Consider the following 15669-nt stretch of genomic DNA (forward strand, 5'->3'; position numbering starts at 1 on the left):
AGAGAGAGAGAGAGAGAGAGAGAGAGAGAGAGAGAGAGAGAGAGAGAGAGAGAGAGAGAGAGAGAGAGAGGAGAAATAAAACATACATTTCCATAACATAAAAAAGATGATGTCTAGGCTCTTCTTTAATCCTGACTTTCAGTTGGTCCAGTAATTCTTAAATTATGTCTGGATCTATTTTCAAGGTCACATGTTTTTCCTATGACATATTTCATATTTTCTTATATTTTTTCCATTCTTTTAATTTTGTTTGATTGTTTCTTGATTTCTCATAAAGTCATACTTGCCCAATTCTAACTTTTAAGTAAGTATTTTCTTCAGTGAGCTTTTTTTACCTCCTTTTCAATTTGTACAATTCTAATTTTTAAGAAGTTCTCTTTAATATAGTTTTATACCATTTTCCATTTGGACAAATCTGCTTTTCAAGACATTCTTCTCTTTATTGGATTTTTGTGCCTCTTTTACCATTTGCCCATTTTGTTCTTTAAGGTGTTATTTTTCTTCAGTATTTTTTGTGCCTCATTGCTAAGCTGTTGACTTTTTTATGATTTTCTTGTCTCACTTTCATTTCTCTTCCCAGTTTTTCTTCTACCTCTCTTACTAGATTTTTAAAATCCTTTCTCAGCTCTTCCATGGCTTGAGACCAATTCCTATTTTTCTTTGAGACTTTGGATGCAGCAATTTTGACTTTGTCATCTTCTTCTGAGGGTATGTTTTGATCTTCTTTGCCCCACAGTAATTTTCTCTGGTAAGAATTATTTTTTTCTGTTGTTGACTGATTTTCTAGCCTATATCTTGACTTTTAGCTCTATGCTAAAGTGGAACTCTGCTTCACAAGTGAAGGGGTCACTGTCCCAAGTTTCAGGGGTTTTTTTGTGCAGCTGTCTTCAGAGGTAATTTTGGAGACCTGAAAGTTTTTTGCTTTTTCAATGTGTTATGATATATGATGTATATGATATAGTTTGATATCGAGGTGTGTTTATTACTCTCCTATACTGTGCAGTAGTTTGTGAGCAACCACAAGAACTCTTTTCAATCCTGGAATTGTGACTGGGGCCCCTGTTCCCTTGCAGTCAGAAGCTCTGGTGTGCTAGTGCCCCTCCTCACACTGGGACAAAGACTAAGGACTGAACCCTGGATCCAAGTATTGGCAATGCCACAGAGTCCTGCCCCTGATGCCAACAAAGGTATTCCTGTAAATCTCCTTCCAACCAATTGCCTGATCCCTATATCATTGGTGGGCTGAGAGGTCTGGAAATAACCACTGCTTCCATTGATTCAGTCACTCCTAGGCCTGCTCCTGTTCTGGTCTGTGCTGGAACAGCCTGTGATGGACCATACTCCTCTCTCACCCTGGTATAACAGACCTTTCCTGCTGAGCTTCTAAGTTTTCTTGGAAAATAGTTTAATTCTACCTTTTTGTGGGTTCTAACACTAAAATGTGTTTGGTGTCATTATTTGAAGGTATTTAGAAGGGTTTGGGGAGAGCTCAGGAGAGTCCCTGTCTTTACTTCACCATCTTAACTACATCTCCCATATCCCATTTTCAAAGGGCCTTTTAAACATTAAGAGGCTTTAAATTAACTGTAGCTCTATGTGGCTAAAATCTTGAACCTCAGAATGGTAGAAATCAAGCTGCTCACAAGGTTGTCCGCTGATAGACTAAATAATTGTCTACCACTTGTTATCTGGTGGCTCCTGTCAGCAGAGGAGATTGATTTCCAGGGTTGTGCATCATAGTCAAGTCAAAATAGGCAGCCCAAGTGGGGTTCTTTCCTTGTTGTAGTCCTCAGAACTAATTTTAGATTGGATTTGTATTTAGCGGCAAATCTGAATAGGAAATGGCAGGGCCACTGTCTGCTGCCTTCCTTCCCAACAGAACTGACAAAGACAGGCTCAGAATACCAGGGAAGGCCAGCACTTCCTCCTTCGCTTTATCACATTGCCATGATAGTTTTGTTTGGAGCCATAAAGAGAGTGTCTATGTGGGAAGGAGGGAAGTAAAGTAGGCTTTGTACTCTCTCAAAAATGGAAAAGAAGATTTAAAAAAACGTGCATATTTTAGTCCACTGTACATTCGATGACTCTTTTCAGGCCTTGATGTCATTTTCAGTGGAGTAACTATCAGGCCTGTTAATAGACTCCAAAATTTATGCAACAGAAATTTGTGTAAAAAAACTCATTTAGAAGTCATCTGGTAGAAATGGCTTTGGCCTTGCAACTCAGTCAAGGTTTGACTTCCCGGTCAACCCTTCTCAAGGATTTCATCCCAAACTACATCTTGGGCAAATTCTATTATCTTAACTCCCGTGCCTATAGATTGGTGTTTTATAATGTTCTCAGGCAAGTTGAGTATGAAAGATCTGTGTTTAAATCCTTTAGTCATTGCGTGACCTTAGGCTGGTCACCAGAATAGCTCCAGCTTTGATTTTCTCATCTATAAACTAGGGATAAAAGATGCACCATGTTCTTTTCACAGAGAACAAAGAGCCAGCTGTTGAGTTGGCAATTGATAGTGTAAACACAAGGCCACCTATTCCAAACTGATCAATCAACACTTATTAAGTGCCTACTGTATTTCTGGAACTGTGCTAAGCACTAAGGATACAAAAAGAGAAAAAAAAGATAATCCCTGCCCTCAAGGAGATTGCAATCTCATGAGAGAAGCAAACAAATATCTCCAAAGTAACCTGTAGGATAAATGGGAGTGATTAACAGGAAGGCACTGGAATAAAAAAGGGGTGGAGAAGGCTTCCTATAGGAAGTGGGATTTTAGTTGAGACTTAAAAGAAGACAGGGAGTTCAATAGTTGGACCTGAGGAGGGAGAGCATTAATGCCATTCTCACAATGGAACTGGTTTTAAAATCAATAAAATAGATAAACCATTACTTAATTTCATTTTACAAAAGAAAGAAGAAAGTCAAATTACCAGTGTCAAAAAAATGAAAAGTACAAAGTCACCCCCAAGGGAAGATGAAATTAAAGCAATTATTAGGAACTATTTTGCCTCAATATATTCCAATAAATCTGACAATCTAAGTGAAATGGATAAATATTTGCAAGAAATATATAAAATGCCTAGATTAATGAGAGAGGAAGTAGAACATTCAAATAACACTATCTTAGAAAAAGAAATTGGAGAAGGCCTCAATGGAGCTCCCTAAGAAAAAATCCCCAGGACCAGATGGATTCACAAGTGAGTTCTACCAAACATTTAAAGAACAATTAATTCCAAACTACATAAACTATTTGAAAAAAAAAAACAGAAAAAAGAGAAGTCCATCAAATTCCTTTCATGACACAAATACAATGCTGATGCTTAAACCAGGAAGGGCAAACACAGAGAAAGAAAACTACAGAACAATTTGCCTAATGAATTTTTTTTTTTTTTTGCCTTTTGGAGGGCAATTGGGGTTAAGTAACTTGCCCAAGGTTACACGGCTAGTTTGTGTGTGTGAGTGTGTGTGGGTGTTAAGTGTCTGAGGCCAGAACTGAACTCAGGTCCTTCTGATTCTGGGCCCAGCACTTTACTCACTGCACCACCTAGCAGCCCCTTGCCTAATGAATATTGATGCACAATAAAAAAAAAAAAAAACTAGTCAGGAGATTACAGCAGTATATCACAAAGATCATACATTTTTACCAGGTGAGATTTATACCAGGAATGCAAGGCTCGTTAAATATTAGGAAAACTATCAGTATAATTGACTATAACAATAACAAAACCAACAGAAATTATATGATTATCTCAATAGATGCAGAAAAAAATATGACAAAATAAAACACCCATTTATATTAAAAACACTAGAAAGCATAGGAATAAATAGAGCTTTCCTTAAAACAAGTAGTATCTATCTAAAACCATGAGCAAGCACTATCTGAAATGGGGATAAGCTATAAGCCTTTCCAGTAAGATCAGGGGTGAAGCAAGGATGCCCATGATTACCATTACTATTCAAAATTACAAAACAACAATAGCAGCAACAAAAGAAGAAAAAGGAATTGAAGGAATTAGTCCAGGCAATGAGGAAGTAAACCTATTATATTACTCTTTGCAGATGATATGATATTATACTTAGAGAATTCTGGAGAATCACATGAAAAGCTATCTGAAATAATTAACAACTTCAGCAAAGTTACAGGATAGAAAATAAAACCAAATAAATAATCAATATTTCTATATATCACCAACAAATTCCAGCAGCAAGAGATAGAAAGAGAAATGCCATTTAAAATAACTGCAGATAACAAAATATTGAGAGTTTATCTGCCATGACAAACACATGGATTGTATGAACACAATTGCAAAACCCTTGTCACACAAATAAAGGCACATTTAAATAATGGAAGAATATTAATTTTGCATGGGAAAGCTGAGCCAATATAATAAAAAGCAAGATTCTACCTAACTTAATTTACTTATTCAGTGTCATACAAATGAAACTCCTAAAAATTATTTTTGAGAGCCAGAAAAAAAGCATAACAAAATTCATCAGGAAAAACAAAAGTTCAAAAATATCATTCAAAAAATGTGAAGGAAGATGACCTAGCAGTACCAGATCTCAAACTATATTAAAAAGTGGTAGTCATCAAAATAACCTGACACATGCTAAGAAACAGAGTGGTGGATCAGTAGGATAGATTAGGTATGTAATACATAGTAGTAAATGACCATGTTTGAAATCTAACATTTGTTAAACCCAGAGATCCAAGCTTTTAAGCTAAGAACTCCCTTTAATAAAAAAAAAAAAGGTGCTAGAAAAACAAGAAAACCCTTTGACAGAAAATAGATAAAGACCAATATCACACACCATATACCAAGATAAGTTCAAAATGGAAACAGGATTAGGACATAAAAGTTGCTATCATAAGCAAATTAGGGGAGTATAGACAATTTTACCTGTCAGACCTATGACTAAGAGAAGAACTTATGAGCAAACAAAAGATAGAGAGCATTGTTGTTTGTGATCCAGTCATGTCAAACTCTCTGTGACCCCATGGACATTAGCACTGAAATACTGTCCATAGGGGCATTTTGTTTTAGCAAAGACACGAAACTCGTTTATCATTTCTTTCTCCAGCAAATTGAGACAAACAGAAGAGAAGTTAAATGACTTGCCCATGATCCCATAGTTAGTAAATATCTGAGACTGGATTTGAACTCAGGTCCTCCTGACTCTAGGCCCTATGCACTATCCACGGAGCTATTTAGCTGCCTATAGAGAACAGTACAGAAAGTAACATGGATAATTGTTATTACATGAAATTAAAAGTGGGTTGCACAAACAAGACTAATGCTGCCAAGATTAGAAAGAAAGCAGAATATCGGGGAGAAATTTTATAGGAATTTTCTCTGAGAAAGGTCTCATTCCTCAAATATATAAAGAATTGAGTCAAATTTATGAGCATATGAGTCATTCCCCAAATAATAAATGGTCAGAGATATGAATTTTTCAGAAGAATAAATCAATGCTATCAATAGTCATATAAAAATGCTATAAATTACTATTGATTAAGTATATTCAAATTAAAACAATTATGAGGTAGGATCTCATGCCTATCAGATTGGCTAATATGACAGAAAAGGAAAATGAAAAATATTGGAGAGCATGTGAAAAAAATGAAACATAAATGTACTGTTGGTAGATTTGTGAACTGATGCAACCATTTGGAATTTTGCCAAAAGTCTATAAAATTGGGCATACCCTTTGACCCAGCAATACCACTACTAGGTCTGTATCCCAAAGACATAAAAGGTGAAGGAGTGGGAAGGACCTATTTGTACAAAACTATTTATAGCAGCAATTTTGTGGTGGCAGAAACTTGCAAATTGAAGGGATTCCCATCAATTGGGGAATTGCTGAACAAGCTATGGTATAGGATTGTAGTGGAATACTATTGTGCTTAAAAAATGGCAAGCATGATAGCTTCAGAAAAACCTGGAAAGTCATATGAATTGTTGGAAAGTGAAATGAGCAGAACCAAGAGAACATTGTACTCAGTAACGACAATATTGTATGATGATCAACTGCAAAAACTTAGCTAGTTTAATACAATGATCCAAGGAAATTCCAATGGACTGATGATGAAAACTTCTATCCATCTCCAGAGAAAGAACTGGTGGAGTTTGAGTGGAGATCTATGAATACTTTGCTGTTTAACTGTTTTTAAATTTGTATCTTGTCCATTGTCTTTTTCTTTTTTGCAATATGACTAAGATGGAAGTATGTTTTGTTTGAATTCACATGTATAATCTCTTTCAAATTGTTTGCCTTCTCAAGGAGTGGATAAGGAAGGGAGGGAGGGAGAGAATTTGTAACTCAATTTAAAAAGAAGAATATGAAAAATAAATAATTGAGAAAAATAAAATGAGACGAAATTACAATGGCTAGTAGAATGGAAGCAGGAATTTTTCTAAGCACCTTCATGAATCCCATCACTAAATTTTAAAAAGTGAATATGAACTGATCTTAGAGTGACAGAATCCATTGGAAGATGGAACATAGCAGAATGCCAGCCCAGGAAAGTGCCCACATAAATCTGGGCAGGGGGAGAGCAGAGCACACAGAGGCTGCACCAGCATGGACTAGAGAGCAGACTACAGCAGAGTAAGAAGGAGACCCAGCCAGTGGGCTCACCCACACCAAGGACAATGTGCAGCCATCTCACCATAGGACAGAGGATCAGTCAGAGCTGGGTAAGAGAAACCACAGGGCCTGCATCACAGACAGCAGCTTCTCCTGAGGTTATCAGTCAACAGCCTGGAAGTTTAAAAATCATCTACCTGAATTTCCAGAAGACAAGATGGCAAAGTAAACCCTAGCTGCTCTGATTCCCCTGCTCTGACCCAGAAAACCAAGAGATAAATGTCCCACCCAGAACAAAATGTTGAAATAGTGGAAATAGCCTCAGGCTTAGGAGTCACTGAGAAAGGGTGTAACTGAGGCAATAAGCAGTCTGAAGTGAAGGGTGGGAGGGGTCCAAAAAAGTCCCACCTCAGCTGACAGCTGGAGATCCAGAAGCCCAGGGTGTAGAGCCAGCAAGCACTAACAACACAAGCCCAGGTGGGCCTTAGCACCACCATGGAAATCTGTGGAAACCAGATCTGCTGGTTGACAGCTGCTAAGATTGCCTGAGCTGTAGCCCAGGGGCATAGGGGCAGAAATATGAAGCAGCCAGGACACCCCTCCCCCACAGGTTATTCTGTGAGCCTCAGGGTAACTGAGAGGTAACACTGAGAGTCCTGGCCTTGGCCTCAGTCTAGACAGAGGCTACAACAAACAAAGTCAACAACCAGGTACCTAGCTCCCAGCTTGAGAAGGACAGGTCAGAGCCCTCTGTACCCCAGAAGTAGAAATACACTTTAAAAGTGAGGAAATGGGCAATGATAATGGGCTGGAAGGAACTTGCAAAGGGAAGACCAAAGACATTTGAATCCTATTATTGTGAAGGAGAAGAATCATTTTCAGGAGACACCATGAACTCTGTTTCCACACCTGAGACCACAAACTGGTCTCAAACCTTAAAAGCATTCTTGGAGGAGCTCAAGAAAGATTTTAAAAGCCAAATTAGAGAGGTAGAAGATAAATTTAAATCTACAGTGACCAAATTGGAAAAAAATCTCACTGAAGAAAACAAATCCTTAAAAAGTAAAATTTGTGAACTGGGACAGGAGGTTCAAATATAACTGGAGAAAATACCTCCCTAAAAGAGGAGCTTCAGAAACTAAACAAAGAAAATAATTCACTAAAAATTAGAATCAGTCAAATTGAAGCTAAGGACCCTATGATGCATCAAGAGTCAGTCAAACAAAACACGAAGACTGAAAAAAAGAAGAAGAAAGTGTAAAATATGGCACTGGAAAAACAAGTGACCTGGAGAACAGATCCAGGAGAGATAATCTAAGAATTATTGGCCTACTAGAAAGCCATGATGAGAAAAGCAGCCTGGGAAACATCCTTCAACAGATTGTCAAAGACAGCTGTCCTGAAGGCCTAGAATCAGAGGCTAAATTAGTTATTGAAAGAATTCACCAGACTCTGCCTGAAAGAGATTCCAAATTGAAAACCCCAAGAAATATAGTAGCCAAATTCCAGAATTACAAGGTAAAGGGGAAAATGCTGCAAGCAGCCAAAAAGAAACAATTCAAACATATGGAACTATGGTGAGGATTACACAGGACCTAGCAGCTTCTACATTAAAAGATTGGAGGGATTGGAATTTGATATTTCATAAGGCAAAGAGCTAAAACTGCAACCAAGGATCAACTACCCAGCAAAACTGAGCATAATCATTCAGGCAAGGAGATGGTCATTTAATGAAATAAGGGACTTCCAGACTTTTCCTGATGAAAAAGCAGAACTCAATGGAAAATTTAATCTCCAATTATAAGATACAAGAAAGACATAAAGAGGTAAACAAGGAAAACACACACTCACACACACATGCACATGCACACAACTTGGGATTCAATAAGAGCAAACTGTTTACATCCCTACATGAGAAGCTGATACCTGTTAATACTGAAATTTATATGATTATCACAACCTTTAAAAGGGATATATAGATATAGAGTTTTGGTATGAATGAACTAATCTGATGATTAAAAAAATCTTATTAAAGATGGGAGAAAGGGAAAGGATAAGTCAGAAAAAGTAAATTATGCCAAATGAAAAGGCATAAAAACATACTGTAGTAGAGGGAAAGGAGGGAGGGAGATGAACATAATATTCCCATTCAAAGAGGGATCAACATAATCAGTTAAGTGTAAGATTATAATGTGAAAAAACACAAAAGTTCATTATAATAGAGGGAAAGAAGGGAGGGAGAGAAGCACTGTATGAAATTGACTCTCATTGGTTTGGGGCCAAAGAGGGAATAACATACACCCTTAAGTATAAAAATACATTGTGCCCTATAGCCAGCAGGAGGGGTAAGGTGGGAATAAGAATGGGGGTGGTTAGGAGGGAGGGAAATACTAGTAATGGGAAAGGGTAGATAAAGAGGAGGGGTCACAGGGAGGGAATACTGAGGGAGGTAGTGGTCAAAAGGAAAACTCTTAAGGAGGGGAAGGGAGAAGGGAGAAACAAAAGCATAAACAGAGGAGGGAAAGACAGAGATAGTAATCATAACTGTGAATGTGAATGGGATGAACTCTCCCATAAAACGGAGGCAAATAGCAGAATATATTAAAAACCACAATCCTACAATATGCAGTCTACAAGAAACACTTTTGAAACAAAGGGATATGCACAGGGTAAAGATAAAAGGCTGGAGTAGAATATATTATGCTTCAGCTAAAGTAAAAAAAAAACAGGGATAGCAATCTATCTCAGATAAAGCAAAAGCAAAAATAGATCTAATTAAAAGAAATAAGGAAGGAAACTATATCCTGCTAAAAGGCACCATCGAGAATGAAGCAATATCATTACTTAACATATATGAACCAAGTGGTATAGCATCCAAATTTCTAGAGGAGAAATTAAGGGAATTGGAGAAAGAAATAGATAGCAAAACTATACTAGCGGACGACCTAAATATCCCCCTCTCTGAACTTGATAAATCTAACCTCAAAATGAACAAGAACGAAATTAAGGAGGTGAGTCTAGATATGATAGATCTCTGGAGGAAACAGAATGGGAATAAAAAGGGATATACTGTCTTCTCAGCAGTAAATGGCACATACTCAAAAATCAACCATTTACTAGGGCATAAAAGACTCACAATTCAGTGCAGAAAGGCAGATATATTAAATGCATCATTCTCAGATCATGGTACAATAAAAATCATATGCAATAAAAGGCCATGGAAAGATAGACTAAAAACTAATTGGAAACTAAATAATTTAATCCTAAAGAATGAGAAGGTCAAAAAGAAATTATAGAAACAATCAGTAACTTAATTCAAGAGAATGACAATGATGATACGACATAGCAAAACTTGTGGGATGCAGCAAAAGAAGTTCTTCAGGAAAGTTTCATATCCCTGAGTGCATACATGAATAAATTAGAGAAAGTGGAGGTCAATGAATTGGGCGTGCAATTGAAAAAGCTAGAAAAAGAACAATTTGAAAATCTCCAATTAAATACTAAATTAGAAATAATGAAACCCAAAGAAGATATTAATAAAATTAAAATTACAAAAACTATCGAATTAATAAATAAAACTAAGAGTTGGTTTTATAAAAAAAAAAACAATGAAATCAATAGACCTTTAGTCAATATGATAAAAAAAGAAAGAAGAAAACCAAATTATGAGTATCAAAAATTAAAAGGGTGAATCTACTTCCAATGAAGAGAAAATTAAAACAATAATTAGTAATTATTTTTCCCAATTGTATGCACATATATTTGACAATCATTGAAATGGATAAATATTTTCAAAAAGTATAAATTGCCCAGATTAACTGAAGTGGAAGTAAATTATTTAAATAACCCCATCTCAGAAAAATAAATTGAACAAGCCATCAGCAAACTCCCTAGGAAAAAATCCCCAAGGCCTGATGGATTTACTAGCTAATTCTACCAAACATTTAAAGAACAATTGATTCCAATACTCTACAAACTATTGGAGAAAATTACTGAAGGAGTCCTACCAAATTCTTTTTATGACACAAATATGGTACTGATACCTAAATCAGGAAGAGACAAAATGGAGAAAGAAAATTATAGACCAATTTCCCTCATGAATATAAATGCAAAAATTTTAAATGAAATATTAGCAAAAAGTCTACAGAAACATATGACAAGAATAATACACTTTTATGATGTATGATTTATTCCAGGAATTCAAGGATGGTTTAATATTAGGAAAACCATCAGTATAAGATCATATCAACAGAAAACTAGCAAAAACCATATGCTTATCTCAATAGAAGCAGAAAAGGCTTTTGACAAAATGCAACACCCATTCCTATTAAAGCACTAGAAAGTATAGGAATAAATGGAGTCTTCCTTAAAATAATAAGTAGCATCTATCTAAAACCATCAGCAAGTATTACATGTAATGGGGATAATCTAGAAGCATTTACAAGATCAGGGGTGAAACAAGGGTATCCACTATCACTCCTCTTTTTCAATCTGGTACTAGAAATGTCAGCAGTAGCAATTAGAGAAGAAAAAGAAGTCAAAGTAATCAAATTAGTCAAAGAAGAGACTAAGCTATCACTTGTTGCAGATGATATAATAATATACATAGCGAATCCTAGAAAATCAAGTAAAACCTACTTGAGAGAATAAATAAATTTGGCAAAGTTGCAGGATAGAAAATAAACCCACATCAATACTCAACATTCCCATATATTTCTAACAAAATCCAAAATCAAGAGATAGAGAAATACCATTTAAAGTTACTGTAGACATAATAAAATATTTGGGGACCTACCTGCCAAAACAACCTAGGACCTATATGACCACAACTACAAAACACTTTTCAATATAAGCCAGATCTAACTAATTGGAAAAACATCAATTGCTCATGGCTGGGTTGAGCTAATATAATAAAAATGAAAATTTTACTTAATTTAAATTACATATTTAGTGTCATACTAATCAATGTACCAGAAAATTACTTTATAGAGCTAGAAAATATAGCAACACAATTCATTTGGAAGAATAAAAAGCCCAGAATATCAAGGGAATTCATGAAAAGAAATGCTAGGGAAGGTGGCCTAATGGCTAATAGCAGATTTAATCTGTAATATAAAGCAGAAGTCATCAAAACTGCTTGGTACTGGCTGAGGAATAGAGTAGTGGATCAATAGAATAGATTGGGTACATGAGACTCAGCAGTCAATGACTATAGTAATCTACTGTTTGATAAACCCAAATACCCCAGTTTTGGGGATAAGAACTCACTATTTGACAAAAACTTCTGGGAAAACTAGAATATGGTATGAGAGAAACTGAGCGTATGCCATTATCTAACACTGTATACCAAAATCAAGTCTAAATGGGTACATGATCTAGGTATTAAAATTGATATTATAAGCCATCTGGGAAAGCAAGGAATAGTTTACCTGTCAGATGTATGGACACAGGAAGACTTTATGACCAAACAAGAATTAGAGAACATTATAAAATGCAAAATGGATAATTTTGATTACTTTAAATTGAAAAGTTTCTGTACAAACAAAGCCAATGTAACCAAGATTAAGAGGGAAGTGGGAAATTGGGAAGGAATTTTTACAACCGGTGTTTCTGATAAAGGCTTCATTTCTAAAATATATAGATAATTGAGTCAAATCTATAAGAATACAAGTCATTCCCTAATTGATAAATGATCAAAGGGTATGAACAGGTAATTTTCAGAGGTAGCAATTAAAGATATCTACAAGAATATGAAAAAATGCTCTAAATCACTATTGATTAGAGAAATGCAAGTCAAAACAACTCTGAGGTACCACATCTCACCAGTCAGATTGGCTAAGATGACAAAACGGGAAAATTACAAATTCTGGAGAGGATTGGAAAGGTTGAAACACTAATGCATTGTTGGTGGAGTTGTAAACTGATTCAGCCATTCTGGAGAGCAATCTGGAACTATGCAAAAAGGGCTATAAATAAATTCATGCCCCTTGACCCAGCAATGCCACTTCTAGGGTTGTATCTCAAAGAGATCATAGAAGTGGCAGGAAGATCCATATGAACAAAAATATTTATAGCAGCTCTTTTTGTGGTGGCAAAGAACTGGAAATTAAGGGGATGTCCATCAACTAAAGAATGGCTAAACAAGCGGTATATGAATTAATGTAATACTGTTGTGCTATAAGAAATGAGTTGCGGATGGACTTCATGTTTACCTGGAGAGGATTATACAAACTGATGTTGAGTGAGAAGAGCAGAACCAGGAGAAATCTGTACACAATTACAGACACAAAGTATGTGTGATGACCAATTTGATAGGTTGGAATCTTCTCAGCAATGCAGGGTTATAAGACAACTCCAAAAGACTCATGATGGAAAGAGATTTCTACATTCAGAGAAAGAACTAGAAAGAACAGTCCAGACTGAAGCAAACTACTTGATCTTTTTCTTGTTTGGTTTTGTTTCCTCTTTCCCATTGTTCATTCCATCTGATACAATACTTCTTTATAACCTGACTAATGTCCAATGTGAAAGTATTTGCAATTCCTATACTTGATTTCATGTTTCCCTGGGGGGGGGGGGAGGGAAAGGGAGAAAATTTGAAACTCAAGGTATTGTGGAACTGAATTTTGTAAAGTAAACAAACAGATTAAAAAGACAAAAAATCACAATGGCCTAATTCTTTTGACTGAACTTACTGTCTGGAAATTGTATAGACACACAACTTGTATGGAGCAAGATTGCTTGTATCATACTACAGAGGCAGCCATTTAATTCGTCTACAAAAAAAAGACCAACTCTTTTACCGGTACTGTTCTGGGCAGGGATTTGGGGGAGCAATTGCCTCCTCTTCCCCATTAGAGATGCCCAAAAGTTGAATAAGGAATCTTAGGAAGTTTCATCTTTACCTAAGTCATCTTTACATAACCAAATCAATCATTGGCTTACCATATGGTCGAGATAATTCCATTTTGGTACTTTTGATCACTCAGTCCAGAATATAACATAAATTTAATTTCTGGTGTAACCCTTAGGGATTTGGGTTCACTGGGAACCAAAGAACTTTAGATTTGGAAGAGATCTTTCTTTTTAAAGCAGTTGGGGTTAAGTAACTTGCTCACAGTTACAAGGCCAGTTATTTTGTGTGGGTGCCAAATATCTGAGGCCGGAACCGATCCCAGGTCTCCTGACGCTAGGACTGGTGCTCTTACTCACTGTGCCACCTGGCTGCCCCAATTTGGAAAAGATCTTGATAGGCATCTAGTTCATTCCATACAGGAAATAATTTTCTTGTATAATGTACCCCATCTGAAAATCTCCAAGGAGGAGAAATTTAGCACCTCTCTAAGCAGCTCATTCCATTTTAGGACAGCTAAAATTTTTAGAAAGTTTTTTTTTTTTTCCATGATATTAACCTGAAATGATTCCCTTAGCAATTTCCACCCATTCCTTGATTCAGCCCTGTATAGTTGAATAAGACAAATTGAATCCCTTTCCACCTGAAAGCTCTTGAAATACTTGGGAACAGTTATTGTGGCCCAAGCTAAGTCTTCTCAGCCTAAACATCTCTACCTCCTTCAAAGGACTTTGGTGTCCCATCTACTGACTGGATTCCAGATTGAGTGAAGAAGGAGCAATGTCCAGTAAAGCTAGAAAAATAAAGCAGCTTCATGTTGCAAAGGTCTTTAAAAATTGAAACAGTTTAGATTTTATTCTAGGGGCCACAGAAGTTGGTTGAGTTAGAGAGCTACATGGTCATATCAGCATTCAAGGAAAATTACTTTAGAAGCAGTATGGGGTGTGAACTGAAGTGGGGAAAATCTTGAGGCAAGGAGAAAAATGGAAAACTTATAATAATTTAGGCAAGAGTTGGTGAGGTCCTGGACTAAGGTGGTAAGTGTGTGAGTGGAGATAGGGCCCAACAGAGAAGATACCATACACATAGGAATGGTGAGAGTGACAACTAGTCAGACTTACGGGAAAAGAGAGAACTGAAGACAATGCTTGAGCTATGCATATGGAAGAAATGAAGGAAAGTGGTGCCATCCTCAGAAATAGGCGAATTTTGAAAAGGGGAAGGTTTGAGGGGGAAAATAATGAGTTCAGTTTTGGACATGTTGAGTTTAAGACATCTCTGTGACATCTAGCTTGAGATACTCAATAAGCCACTGCTAATGTGGGACTGAAGCTAATAGGAAAGACTGTGGTTACACACACACACACACACACACACACACACACACACATTAATGTATGCACACATGCATGCATACACATATATACTATGAGTTAATTACATAGAATGGTAGTGAAACCCATGGAAATAGGTGAAGCTAATAAGAGACTTTATTAACAAAGCATTTTTAAAGTTTACTGTTGAGGAAAAAAAACTTTCTAAAACTAAAGGTTGTCCCTGAGTAGTGGGAGCTGCCTTGGGAAGTAGCAGCTTTCCTTCATGAAAGATTTCCAAGTCAAGGTTTGAATGACCATTTCCCAGGTGTATAACACAAAAAGATTCATTTACGAGTATGGTTTAGGGTATATAGCCTTTGATGCCCTTTCCCACTCTGAAATCCTATGATTCTGTGATTTGAAGCAAACAAATAAACAAAAAGAGCTTCATCTCATAGAGAACTTTCTCAAGATACTTGATTGGTCCCCAAAGGACACCCATTCATCTAAATAGTCCTAACAGGGATGTCTAACTAGGTCCTTCTCCCCTGAATATTGCTGGTCAGCCTAGTAAAACTGAAAACCCTATGTCCTTTCCAGAAAAAGAGAGAGGAGGGGCACTGTGGCCCCAGAAATAAATATTCCCTCAGCTACTAAACGTGTGCTGATATTCAATGCTGTGTAGGATCAATTCCAGCAAGCAGACTACTTTTACATCTGCCAAAGGCCTCCCAATACTCCCAACATTTTAATTGCTTGTTAGTCAAACCCTCAGGGTCCCTTGAGCATGAGAAAGAGATGGTGCAGGGTAAATCCTAGCATGATTTCTCTGCATTCATTAAATCACCCTGCCACCTTGGGCACGTTTTGCTTTGGTTTTCAAGAGGCTGTTATTTCAAGGAAAGGCAAATG

The sequence above is a fragment of the Petaurus breviceps genome, unplaced genomic scaffold (genome assembly GCF_028583685.1).
Source record: "Petaurus breviceps papuanus isolate PSGF00001 unplaced genomic scaffold, PetGlider_PUasm1.0 545, whole genome shotgun sequence".
NCBI lineage: Eukaryota > Metazoa > Chordata > Mammalia > Diprotodontia > Petauridae > Petaurus > Petaurus breviceps.